The sequence below is a fragment of the Beta vulgaris genome, chromosome 8 (genome assembly GCF_026745355.1).
Source record: "Beta vulgaris subsp. vulgaris cultivar EL10 chromosome 8, EL10.2, whole genome shotgun sequence".
NCBI lineage: Eukaryota > Viridiplantae > Streptophyta > Magnoliopsida > Caryophyllales > Amaranthaceae > Beta > Beta vulgaris.
Window position 1 is genome coordinate 13,720,396 of NC_079209.1, and position 13,703 is coordinate 13,734,098.

At 42.1% G+C, this 13,703-nt stretch overlaps 1 long non-coding RNA gene across 6 annotated transcripts; it reads right to left on the reverse strand.

The window, feature by feature from the left end:
• Positions 1-3,049: 3,049 nt before the first annotated feature.
• On the reverse strand, positions 3,050-13,480 carry LOC125492520 (uncharacterized). 6 transcript variants are annotated; one of them, XR_007269128.2, is made up of 3 exons: positions 13,265-13,480; positions 12,154-13,093; positions 3,050-6,528 (listed from the first exon to the last, which is right to left on the reverse strand). It is a non-coding gene; the product is annotated as an uncharacterized LOC125492520 (long non-coding RNA). The 6 variants fall into 6 exon arrangements; XR_008967425.1 differs by lacking the exon at positions 3,050-6,528 and adding an exon at positions 6,535-7,094; XR_007269129.2 differs by lacking the exon at positions 3,050-6,528 and adding an exon at positions 6,535-7,120.
• Between the last annotated feature and the right edge of the window lie 223 nt (positions 13,481-13,703).

Consider the following 13,703-nt stretch of genomic DNA (forward strand, 5'->3'; position numbering starts at 1 on the left):
ACCTCGGACCAGGGAAGAGAAGGATGAGATCTCTCCAGGGCCGCCTTCATCCTTTTGAGGGCGCCATCTACCCCCATTTGCTGGGCGGTTGAGCCGACCTCATTGACGAACAGTTCGCAGGCCTTGGTCTCCTTCCAACCGCAAACCATTGGTCCTCGGTCTTGGGAGCCTTCTCCAGCTCGGCAAGCTGGAATCGCAGCTGGGTGATTTGGCTCTCCGCCTCCACCACTCGGGCCTCGCAGCAGTCTTGGCAATCACGCCTCATCCTCTCCTTGATGAGTTTCTGCTTAGCCAATCCCACTGCTCCCGCTCGGCCTTGAAGTCCTTTTGGTCCGGTCGATGCAGCGTTTGGCTTGACGAGGTCGGCCTCAGCTATCCTTTGGCCCTCCTTGCAGCGCGGAGCTCCTCATATGCTTCTTGCCTCGGCCTCCAAGTCGAGACCTTGTCGGCCAAGTGCACTTTGTTCCGAGCCACTTGACAGCCGAGCGAAAAAGCATAACAAAAAAAAAAGTTCAGTACTTGGCAAGAAAAAATGCGATGTTAAAAGCAAGAAGGGCTCACCTCAACCCAGCTGCGGAAGAGGTCGTTCGTCTCCTCCGGGCCGCTGGACTGCGCAATGTACTCCCGGTCGGTGGGACTGTACAGGCACTCGACCGCATTCATCCAGCGGGTGTCGAGCCCGTGGGCATCCAATTCGGCAACGGTTTGGCCACGCGAGGTTGAGCTCCTCCGGGTCATCATGATGGCGAGGGTGGCCGGGTATATTGAGGGCTCGACCGGTCGGAAATCTCAGAGTGGAACCGAAATCCGAGTCCCCTCAGACCTGTCTGCCCGCTCCTCCGGTCGGGGACTATTAACTTCAAGCGACTTGGCTTTTTTAGCCTTTTCCTCCTGAGCCTTGGCCAGCGCCTTCTCGGACTTGGCCACCTTATGGGATCCCGCTCCTTCCTTTTCTTCGAAGCTTGGGCTTCGACGGATCCTGCAAAGTTTCAAGATCAGCTCGGAATAACAAGAAAAGTACTCGGCCATAACCGAGACATACCTTTGGAGGGTTGGGAACTCCGATCTTCTTGGCCTTCAACTCAGCTTTAGCTGGGCCGCCCTCATTCTGCATAGTTCAACTTCTCAGCCATTTCGGGTCGGATTCAAGAGACGTGTCAAAGAGCAAGCTGCAAAAACAACCAAATATGAGAAATTGCAAGTGCAAACAAAAACAAGTTAAACAACCCCCTCGGCCGATTACCCCTGGGAAATGTCCGGCTTAGCCCGACCGCCGACAGCAAGTGCTCGCTCTTGAACAAGCGGCAGCTCGGTATCCAGTTGCTGGCAACATAAACCTCCCCCCCTTGAACAATTTGGGCCTCGGTTTGTAGGTAAATGGCCGCAATGGCTTCCTCTTCGGACATCTCCGGAACCCTGAAATTAAGTTCATGATTGGGCTCGACATCGGTCGGACTGTGGGGATATCCCCAGTCCCCTCCAAAAAACACGAAGGCAAACTCCCTCCTAAAGCCCTTTTGAGACGTGGGCAGGTCGAGCACTACCTTGTACCCTGTCGGGCCTGGAAATACCACCAACCTGGACCGTTGTCTCCAGCCGACATCTCGACCAGCTTGAACATATTGCCCAAGTCTAATGGTTGGTCGGACGCTCAGCATGGCACATACTGTCTGAACAGCAACAATACTCCCCAAGAGTTCGGAGAGATTTGCTTATACACAGATTATAGGCGTTGAGGAGTCCTTCACAAAGGAGTCAATGGAAACCGGAGCCCCATCTCCATAGATTTGTAATAAACCGCGGTACAGCCCGGAGGGGGAGTGAGAACGTATGATGGGCCTCTGGTCGGACAAGCATATATGGGTCCCTTATCTAAACCTTGCAGCCTGCCCCCTCGGGTCCTCAAGGAGGCCTTCATAAGCAGGGAGCGGAAACTTAGACCCGGTCCTCCCTTCGGATCCGGGTCAGGAAACTCCGGTCGGCCAGAGGTTGACACATCTTCGCTATCCGACATCGTCACCCTCACTACACCATCAGCAAGGTATTTATCTAAGTAACTGGCTTTAGAAGAAAAGGCCAGGGACACTTCCCAAGGGAAGGGAACAGCGTCCTCGGCCTCTTCCTCTAGTGACGATGAGGGGCTCGGAAGCAGAACCGCGTCAGGAACGGCCGAGGGGTCGGGGCAACTTATTAAGGTCGACACCAACGTTATTCCCATCCCCCTCACCTCCTCGAACCGATTGTAGGGAGGTGAGGTCGGAGGTGTCACCGACTCGGACGATTCTCCCATTATTGTATTGACAAGGGAGTCGGCCGAGGTTATTGAAAAGAAAAAAACGAAATAAACTAAAAAAAGCAAGAGCGTACCTGGTCGGACGACGGAAACCGGAGAAATTGCAGAAACTTAGAGAGAAGCGAGAGCTTTTAGAGAGAGAAAGTGAAGAATTTTTTAGAAGATTTTGCACAAATGAATTCTCTCTCCTCTCCGTACAAAATATATAGGCGTGCCTCGGGACGCGTCTCTCCACAAACCTATCAGGTGCCTCCACATGGCCAATGGAAGATGAAACGTCAAAATTTCCAGAAAGTTCCACCACTCCACTACCCCAGCTGAGAAGCGCCATGTGGCAGGCCACTGGCGTTCCTAGCTCAAAGCCACCCTCTCGGGCTTTACAAGCGTCAATTGCAAGCACCGGTCGGTCAAGTTGGGGCTCCATCACCCCATCCGATCAGGTCTCTACTCACACCCTTCACTTAGCCAAGTGTGCTAAGTGCCAGGGAGCATCTGGTCGGTCTCTCCAGGGCTTGTTAGCCCCTGTCCGAGCAACACCGTCCAATTCGGAACCCGGTCGGTCAAGTTGGGGCTCCATCACCCCATCCGACCAGGTCTCTACTCACACCCTTCACTTAGCCAAGTGTGCTAAGTGCCAGGGAGCATCTGGTCGGTCTCTCCAGGGCTTGTTAGCCCCTGTCCGAGCAACACCGTCCAATCGGAACCCGGTCGGTCAAGTTGGGGCTCCATCACCCCATCCGACCAGGTCTCACTCACACCCTTCACTTAGCCAAGTTTGCTAAGTGCTAGGGAAAATCTGGTCGGTCTCTCCAGGGCTTGTTAGCCCCTGTCCGAGCAACACCGTCCAATTCGGAACCCGGTCGGTCAAGTTGGGGCTCCATCACCCCATCCGACCAGGTCTCTACTCACACCCTTCACTTAGCCAAGTGTGCCAAGTGCTAGGGAGCATCTGGTCGGTCTCTCCAGGGCTTTTTAGCCCCTGTCCGAGCAACATCCTCCAATCCGGAACCCGGTCGGTCAAGTTGGGGCTCCATCATCCTTTGCCCGACCAGGTCTCTGCTTGATCCCTTCACTTAGCCAATGTTGCTAAGTGCTAGGGAACACCTGGTCGGTCTCCAGGGCCTTTTTAGCCCCTGTCCGAGCAACGTCCTCCAATCCGGAACCCGGTCGGTCAAGTTGGGGCTCCATCACCCTTTGCCCGACCAGGTCTCCGCTCCTTCCCTTCACTTGGCCAATATTGCCAAGTGCTAGGGAGCATCTGGTCGGTCCGTCAAGGGGCTCTTAGCCTCTCAGCCGACCTGGTCCCTGCTTCAAAGACCTGGTCGGTCAATCTAGGGGCTCTGTCTCTCCGCCGACCTGGTCCCTTGCTCCCCAAGGCCTGGTCGGTCAGCTAGGAGGCAACCTAGCCTTCCCGCCGACCCGGTTCTCCTCTCAGGAACATGGTCGGCCAGCCAGGTTCCCCAAGTCCTGTTCAACTGGTCCTGGTCGGCGCTAGCCCGACCCGGTCTCCCCCTAATCTCCTTTCATGGAGGTCGGTCACTAAGATCTCTGTGATTATATAGACCTGGTCGGCACTTCCCGACCTGGTCCCCTACTGATCTCCCTTCATGGAGGTCGGACCAGCTTAGCCTGCGAATCAGACCTGGTCGGCGCCTTCCCGACCTGGTCCCTTTCTGATCTCCCTTCATGGAGGTCGGACCAGCTGAGCCTGCGAATCAGACCTGGTCGGCGCCTTCCCGACCTGGTCCCTTTCTGATCTCCCTTCATGGTGGTCGGATCAACTGTACCTGCGAATCAGACTCGGTCGGCGCCTTCCCGACCTGGTCTCCTTCTGGCTTTTCCTTATTGAGGTCGGTCGGATGAGAACTCTACGCCACCAAGAGGCTTCACCCGGTCGGACGGCTCTTCTGCCTCTTCCTGGCGTGGGGCTAAATGTTTGGGCCCATTAAATCCTCCCAAGGAAATCATGCCACGTGGCACCGCTACCTAAGGATCGTGGGTCCACCAGAATCATCCAATGAAAAGGTATCACCAATCCCCAAGTGGGCTGTCATGTCCAGCACACCACTTTATGGAAATGCTCACCACTATAAATACCTCTTGTCCCATCAATGCAAAGGTATTGAATACTCACCTAACTAACTTGAGCTTCTCACTCTAGACTCTCTCTCTACCTCAATCATCAACTGACTTGAGCGTCGGAGGGGCGATCCCGGAACAACCCCCGGGGTAGTTTTTCTGTGTTTTGCAGGTTTCCGGTGAATTGATAATCAGCACAGCTCGGACTTAGGGACTTGTTCAGCACAGACCATTAACCTTAATTTCTAGACAGAAACAGTTTGGCGCATTTCTAGACAGAAACAGAAATGAATATGAAATTGCTGAAACTGGCATCAAATCCAGTAGCTGAATGAGATCAGGAGAAGATAGCATCATCAGATACCTGATTTCCCTCTTTTTTTTTTTTTTTTTTGCTTCTGAGACTCTTCCTTTGTTCTTTCTCTGGGATGGAAAAGGTCAGAAGGATGCAAAAAAGATAAAAAGAAGAAAAGGGTAAAATTGTTATCTGATTCTCTTGCAGCAAGAATGAACAAAGGAGACCATACATGCATGCATGAATAGATAAGATCACGTTTGAGAATACATTAAAGAGGGGACTGATCTAGTGCCATACATGGGTAGTCAATAGACGAACATTGGACCTAAATTTCCATCCAATGACATAAAATGTGCTCAGACAATAGAACTATGTTCAATGTCCACTGATCATGCCTAGAAATTATTTTCTGACTAAATGAACTTCATTATGCCTTTGAATTTAATCCTTATCGAACAACTTGGAGTACACGTTATAGATATGCAGATGAATGAAATCAGCTTGCTTGCATAATTTTAATGAAAGTATATCAAGCATCATCACAAGCCTCAGAAGTCACAGCTTCGGCAATGTATCATAAACAGCATCTGCAGCAATCTTTGCTAAATATATATAAATAAAATCTAAACACCTAAATACCAAATTGCCAAATTGCCAAAATAACCTGCTAGATTGAGTCAATGTAATGCAACACGTGCTAGCATGCACAGTGACGTAAAAATATGTCACGCGCCTAGGTGAAAGGTAACCATCAAAAACAACAAAGCGCATGCAAACAAGGACAATATACGCCCTCACATAAAACAAAATGACTTCAATAAACTAAATTATCACAAAGAAACAATCAAGGACTTCCAAAGAACTACACGTGACTTCAACCAATCTGCAGATGTATTTATTTAGAGGCGTGATCAATGTGACAAATTCAGCTAGCATTGATTTCCTCACTGCAATGCTTATATTCCATCCATTTAAGCAAATCTAACACCACATAATGATCTTAATGCAGTAGTTTTTGCATCCATACTCCAAGGATCATCCAGATAATATAAGCAGAACTATCTTTAGCTAATATAGTAAACCAGATTATTCAAGGCGGCAAGGTCTATACCATTTGAATAACAAAATTTGTGAACACTTGAAAGAACAGAATCTAATCAATGCACAAAATAACTCACCAGAAGGAGTGTATAATGAATGCATGCGTCAACCTCAAAAAGGTAGCATCCCTGAGTTATCCACCTAATACGGAAGCTAGGCTACTAGGCAAAAGTACAGAGAAGAAGATTCAAACAGACATTACAAAATATTTATATTCCAAAGATGAGACACCAAACCATTATTGATGTAGAACCAAAAACAAAATTCAAAATTTCCCAACTAGTGTACCTAGCAATTCAAAATTTAGAGATACAAAAATGGTGCAGAACTTTGCCAAATTATTCTCTCACGAAATCCCAATAAGAAGCAAGCAAACCGTCAAGAGCTCAGGCATCCATTTCCATTGTTGCAAATAGGGTTGTCATTCCTTTGGGGTTGTGTCACTTTGACTGTCCCAGTATATATCAGTTCAAATAAACCTTTTTTTCAGGTTTTAATGGGATCGAGATCTATAATTGCCTTATAATCACCTCTTAGTGATTACGCATAAAAGTATTTTCTTAATGCAAGTGCCAAAGATGACTCTTGACAAGACAAAATCTTCACTAAAGCCACCCTACAAAAACAATTGAAAATCTGAGCTCGAGACTACATTTTCAGGGGCATAGATCAAACTACAAGCTCCATGAGTTGTGAGTTGAAGCACCTAAAAAGCCTAAAAAATGCCCTTAGGGTGCATTCTTCAGTGGAAGGTGGCCTACATGCGGGAGAAAATTAAAGGCAAAGTCATTTAGAATGCTCAAAGGTGCAAACACTAGAGGCATAACTCTAGTTGAACTAAATGGCGTGAATCCTTTATAAATAAAGAAACTCTTTTTAGTCTTTGTAACAGACACCTCAGATGATAAGTAACTGAAATGGAAAATATAATAACAAACAACATGCAATAAGTTGAAACTCAAGAGATGCCCAATGCTGACATGCAAATATATGTTAGAAACACTCCACATGTCACCTAGTTTGAGAATGCAAATCTAATAACAATTGTCATTGTTACTCAGTAGATGAACATTGAGTGTGACTTTCCATACAGTAACTGGAAATGTGCTTAGATTAAAAAGAGATGTAACTACTGTTCTTTAATCATGCCCAGAAATTCAATTTCTAACTAAATCAACCTCCTTGTGCCTCTGGTATTTAAGCCACATTAATAACTTGGAGTAAACATTACAAAAGCGTATGAACATAATCAGCTTGCCTGCATATTTATATTAAAGTATATCAAGCCCCGTCAGCCGTCACAAGCCTGACAACTCACAGCTTCTGCAACGCATTATAGTAAACAGCATCTGCAGCCATCCGTGCTAAATAATACATCATATATTTAGCTGCTAAATGCCACATTGGCAGATTATCTAGCTAGATTATCTAATTATGCAATGTAACACATGCTAGCATGCAAATGGACGTGAAAATATATGTGCTAGCGTGCACAAGGACATGAAAATATGTGTGCTAGCATGCACATTGATGTGAAAATATGTGTCCTATCATGCATGTCTAGGTGAAAAGTAACCATCAAAAGAACAAAATGCATGCAAACATGGAGGACTAGATATGCCATAATATAAAATTAGATGACTTCATAAACTGCATTATCAAGAAATAATCACAAACTCCCATGCAGAGGTACTAATCTGAGGCATGATCAATGTGACAGATTGGGATAGCACAGATTTTCTCACTGGCAACACTTAAATTCATTCAAGCAAGTCTGACTTTTGATGTTAAATCCATAACTTGTATCTTTGTTTTTTAGATAATATAATAAACTAGATTACTTAAGTAAGAACATATAGTAGTATAATGTTTGAAAAAGCAAAAACAAAAAATATGTAAATGCTTGTAGGAACAGAGCCTAATCAATGTATAAACTCACAGATAAGAGTGTATTAGAGATATGTGAGCTGCAAAATGTAGCGTTGCTGAGGTATCCAACTCATAAGGAACCCACATGGCAAAGACATAGAGATTAGAGAAGAAGATCCCAACAACATTACAAAGTAGCTCAAAGAGAGCAACCAAGTTATAAATGATTTAGAAACAGAAATCAAAAACAAAAAGAAAATTTTTAACTCCCCAACTAGTATATAGAAATTCAAGTGAGAGGCAAATGACATAAGGACTTTGCCAATTACTCTCTCACAAGGATCTCGCTAAGAAGCAAACAAAAAAATCAGAGCTCCTGCATCAACTCCATTTGTCCTAATAAGGGTTGTAATTCCCTTTGGGTTGTCTCATTGTGACATACTGACATCCCACATATATCTATCAGTGGAAATTTGCTTACTGGTTGACATTGACCTCCTCTTCAGATTTAAATGGGAACAAGACTAATGCGCCTTATTCTAACAAATAGTGATTTGAGCATATAAATATTTTCTTGATGCAAGTGCCAAAGATGTTACTTGGCCAGACTTAATATTCATCCATCCAAGGCACCCTACGAAAACAAATGAAAAAAGGAACTGAAGAGGGCATTATCAGGGGCATAGATCAGATTACAAGCTCCATGAGTTGTGAATTGAACCTCTTTAAAAGCCTAAATTCCTTCACATTTGTTTGGATTATAATGATGGAGGGAAATGATTCAAACGAATAGATAATTCTGGCTCTGGACTGCTTTCTTGCTTTAAATTCAAATCTTGTCACAACTGTATCTCATTGAAGAATATTTTCCGATTATGATATTAGGGAAAATATCATTTGGATAAAGAGTTTCAGAAAAGCAATAGATGTGCTCATCAAACTTATGATGTTATCCTTAGATCTGGCTGACAATAGGTGATATTGTTGTTCGTTTCATACCTATATATGTATGCTAGGGATCGCATAAAGTATGAATGTATTGCAGGGGAAAGCCATTAGTTGGTTAGCTAGCCATGTTAGCTGCACCAATCTAGAAAGCATGTCAACTACTAAGCCAAAGCCTACACAAACTATCTGTAAATGGCAAGTATATCTCCAGTCCCAACTGACAAGCAGTATAGAATTACAGAACTGCGCAGCTTGTTTGAATGTTTGTCTTGAATTTGAAGCAAATCTATCAATCGAGCAGAAGTCTGCTCCATTATTGCAGAGTGCAGAGTGCAGATTGCAAGTGATATTAGCCTACAGATTCTGGTTATAGATATCTAGTCAAAACTTGAATGGTATCTTACACCAGGTTAATCTTAATCAATATACAACCCTCCCTCAGCACTCAGCAGTGCGCAGCCATTCTTCTTCACTAGGACTACTGCTGCTCAGCACCACTTTAGATGCTCAAGGATCAACCTACCTTAAAGAAGAAGCCACACTTTCCCACTTCGACAGATTTCATTAATTCTACCGATTTAGCACCTCCTACTTCAATGCTTCGCCAAACAGTTAAAGTTTTCTTTTTCTGGCGAGGGAGGAGAGGAGGTTGTAGAGGTTAATGTTCGACTAATGAACTAGAAACATCACATATGAATATATGATTTATCCTTGGTACTGAGCTTCAAAAACCAAATGGGTACAAGAATCTGATCGCCTACACCAATGCAGTGTTTCCTGAATCCAGGCAAAAAGGAAGTAGAACTAGGAACTAAGTGTAAGATCATGAAGATTATTTGATTTTCAGTACACTACTTCTTCCGTGTATTCTCTTCTTTAGCTACAGCCTGTTAGCAAGGATAGCCTCATATGTCATACGTCATACGCCATACGTCATACGTCATACGCCATACATCATACGTCATATTCAGTCTCTACAAAGATTTAGTATCCTGGCAACATACCAACTTATAAGCAATCATATGCCACTATGGCGGGAAAAGGATAAGGTCCAAACTCCTCATTCCTGATAGCAAGTCTCTGCTTAAAGTAAATCCCTTGAATTAACATCTAACAACTCATGTTGACATAAATTGGAGCCCAGGAACTAACCACTTACCTCAGTCTCTAAAAGCATAGATATATAATGTTATCAATCTCTAACTGTCCAAATATTAAATCTTTCTTCAGAGTGGACTTGGAGAGAGCTTGACTAGACTCTAGCTAACCACATAATAAGCTAACATAACCTATTAAGACCACTTTGGAGGATGTGTGAAGCTAATCTTAACAACTCTACCACTAAGCACAAAGTTCCGAAAGTCCAAGGTGTGCTACCTATGTAGCACGAATAAGGGTAAACGGAAAAATGTTAAAATATGATGTAAACTAGAAAATATCATATAGTATATTTATTAAAAAATCCCTCAATTACAAATTATAAAATGGAAATCAGTAAGTCCTAATCATAGAGGCTTCAGTAGTGCAGAAATGGCTGGGATTGTGGGAAACGTTTCAAAAACTGGAAAACCTCGTGCCCTAGAGGTTTCCATATTTCATAATATGATTCTATAGCACGCAAGTATGAAACATGTTAAAACAAAACTAGAGTTAGAATTATCATTCAGTATAGACTATTTTATCCATTGTTAAAGTAATTCCCCTAAGAAAACTCTGAAAGACTCTTGCCTAAACAATTCTGTGTTAGTCAAGAAGGTACAAGTATTACATAATTAATATCCAGAAGAAGTGTTAATTAATATCCAGAAGAAGTGTTAATAATATCCAGAAGAAGTGTTACAAAGGTCCATAGTCAAGACACTACTTTGTCGACACTATAACTATTAGAAAAGAAGGTACAAGCAGAAATTGCGCAGATTTTGTCATCTGAAGGACTCTGACAAGTGACAATCACCTTCAGGTTAATCTTCACATTCGAAAGGTACCATAAATTTCAGCAGTTACGAGAGAACCTTGGTAGAGAAGAAAATTTCTCAAAAGGAAAATAAGCACCTCACTCATCACAGATTGCACTATAGGAAGAACACTTAATCACTAGGATGTGCAACTTGAGGCTAACACATATGGAAATTCCCCCGGAAACATAAAAATCAGCTATTTATCCAGTATAAATAAATATTCATAAGCACAAATAAACATTCAAATCAAATTTTATCAACACAAATCAACAACAAAAGAACCCTTGAATCCAAATTGCACAGAGATTCAGTTATTAACTTTTGTAAAACAATACATTAGCATCCCAAATAACATTGTAAAGTTGGTTTGCTTCTTTCTGTCTCCAGGAAAATCAAAAGAGAATATGAAGCCAGTTGCTACTAACCCAAGATTTGGGCTCAAGCAGGTACATCTATTGACTCTTCTGCGATGTTCTCATAGTAAGGAAAATGTGTATTTCACTACATAACTATAAAGTGGCTAATAATAGTTGATTCTTAAGAATGTATAATTGCTGTTGAGAAACAAGAATTCTCCCAAAATTTCATAAAGAATGTTAATCTCTAATTTTCTCTGCCTGATCCTTTCAGCTCCTGAGCAACTAACTGCATTGGCAATTGACATGACAACAATGTATTATGAGCTTGACAGCTAATCTAGTAATATACCATTTCTTTGCGCATTTTTGGTTAAGGGACATATCCTTATTTCAGAATACAAGCATGAACATTTCTTCTAATGTTGTCCTGAAACTAGTATCCTTTTTCTACTGTCAACAAGTCATCCCATCGATATCACAAAACAAGATAGCCTGACCAAATGTATTGGTGCACTGCTCACTGCATAATGAAAAGCATATATATTTTATATTGTCCTGCACTCCTGCTTACTAAGAAGATTTTTGTAAGAAGTAAGACCAAAAATTGCCCCAAGGCCTCCCAACAATTGGCAATTCCAATAACAAAAGACATGCTGAGACGCAAAGATAGCATTACTCAGTACCGCATGAGAGCCATTACTTTTTAAACGTAATCCTAGATCATAGACATTATGAAAATTAAATCACATCTGATGCAGAAGACATCTTAAATTAATATTAGTCGTTCAAGCTTGTCTATCGTTGACTATCGAATACAAACAAAAATGAGAACAAACTCGAAAGTCAGTGAACCAGAAGATTGACATTCATTTACAAAATTACCATACATCTTACACAATTACTTTCTCTAGTCTGAAATAATCCAAGTCATTGATGTGTTGATTTGCAAGTGTACAAATATGCATCAGTATAGCATGTGCCATTCAAAGTTCAAGGCCACTCATCAGAATCATTAAAGATAGACTGTGTATGACAGAAAACCAGGCTGTTTGAGTTTATGCAATGGTCATAAAAGATTCAGGAAAAAGTCTATCAGCTTTCTCAGGAAGCTCTATAACAGAAGAGTTAGAAGACTTAGAACTAGCCAATATTAGTAATTTAGTACTATTTCAATAAATGGTGCATCAAGTGTATTCACTGCATGCAGATAGGAAAATCTACATTACATTAGCTGGTGAAGCTACGTACCTCATTTAGGCCAAGTAGGCATACCGAGATGGCAAATCCCAAAATGGAAGTTCTCACAATTCCTTGCAGCAAGCAGTGCTGAGAAACCATGGCTCACAACGCCTACCCACGACTCGCATCATTCTTGCGTCAGTGATCAAGAAACTCTCCTTGTCCCCTTGATACAGAAATCTAAAAGTAGTGTTCTTTTCATAGCTATGGCTACTACTTATATCCTTTTTTTCCATTTCTGATAAAACTACTACTGATATTCTAGAGATATCCTGAGCGTAACTTGAAAAACACTCAAAACAAACAAAGGCTTAAGCAAAATTCAAAAGTATATTATCCAGTAACCCTAAATGACCAGGCAACAATAAAAGCTTAAAAGATTTCGCCTGCATTGCTTGAATGAAAAAATCAATCCTCTGTTCTTATCTCAAAAGCAAATCCCATCCTGTTGCATCAGTTACACCTCAATAAAAAGGCTGCAGAATATCCAACATAGCCCTTCATCACAATTCACACCTATCCATATTCTCTTAGCTTCAACTTAACAGTTCCTTAAAATAGCAATATTTAGTCCTATATACTATCTTTTTACACACTTTCAGACTTCTTAGACCAAAATACAGAACACCCAATAAACAAAAATCGACGAACTCAACTCTCAAAGCAGAAAGAACAACATGTAAACTTTTCAACTTCAAATACTGTAAGATAAACAAATGGCAAGATACTAAAACCAAGAACACCCCCAAATATATAGAAACTTTATCTTTCCAACATTTATGTAGGAAGACAAAGAGAGAATTTGGGATCACTGCACGCAAAAATGATACAAGTCAACTGAGTAGGCTCTGCATAGCCATCAACACATATTTTCATCTCTCTTTTCTCCCTCTCTATTGAGGTGCATTAATGGCGGCTGAGAGCAGATAAGAGGAGCTGTTGGGTTGTTCTAAACACAGAGCAAAAATCCAATTAATACCCGCAAATTGAGACTAAATCAGGAAAGAAATACAATTATTGAAGTTGGACATTTTTCAGCTGAATCTTCAAAGAAATCAAAATTAAACATCCCAAAATCGCTTGATTTTCAAACAAATATAAGAGATTTGCTACTACTAACCTGGGATCTGGTAGCAGAACTATATGCGATAACGGTATCGTAGTTGGTTTTTATTTGCGTTACCCGCTCTGATTTTTCCTAGGTTTATTGGTTGGTGAACTGGCGGGTTGTTGACTTGTTGGGCTGCAAATTAGATCAAACTGCCGAAGAAACGTGAACAACCGCCATTTCATATGATATCAAATTTTGGTTGGCTAACTAGTTTTAGGCTCGGAAAATGCCTCGGAATTCTAATGTATAAAGATTATAACTTTGCGGGTAATATTATAATCTTCCATATTTTTAAGATATTAAATTAAATAGTCTTAATCATTTTCAATTACTAAAGCTATTTAATTTCAGTATTTAAGAGCAGAAGGGCATTTTGGTCATTTTACCCAAAAGAGTATTTGAATTCACAAAGAAGTATTTTAGTCTTTTCAATAAAGTATTTTTAGTA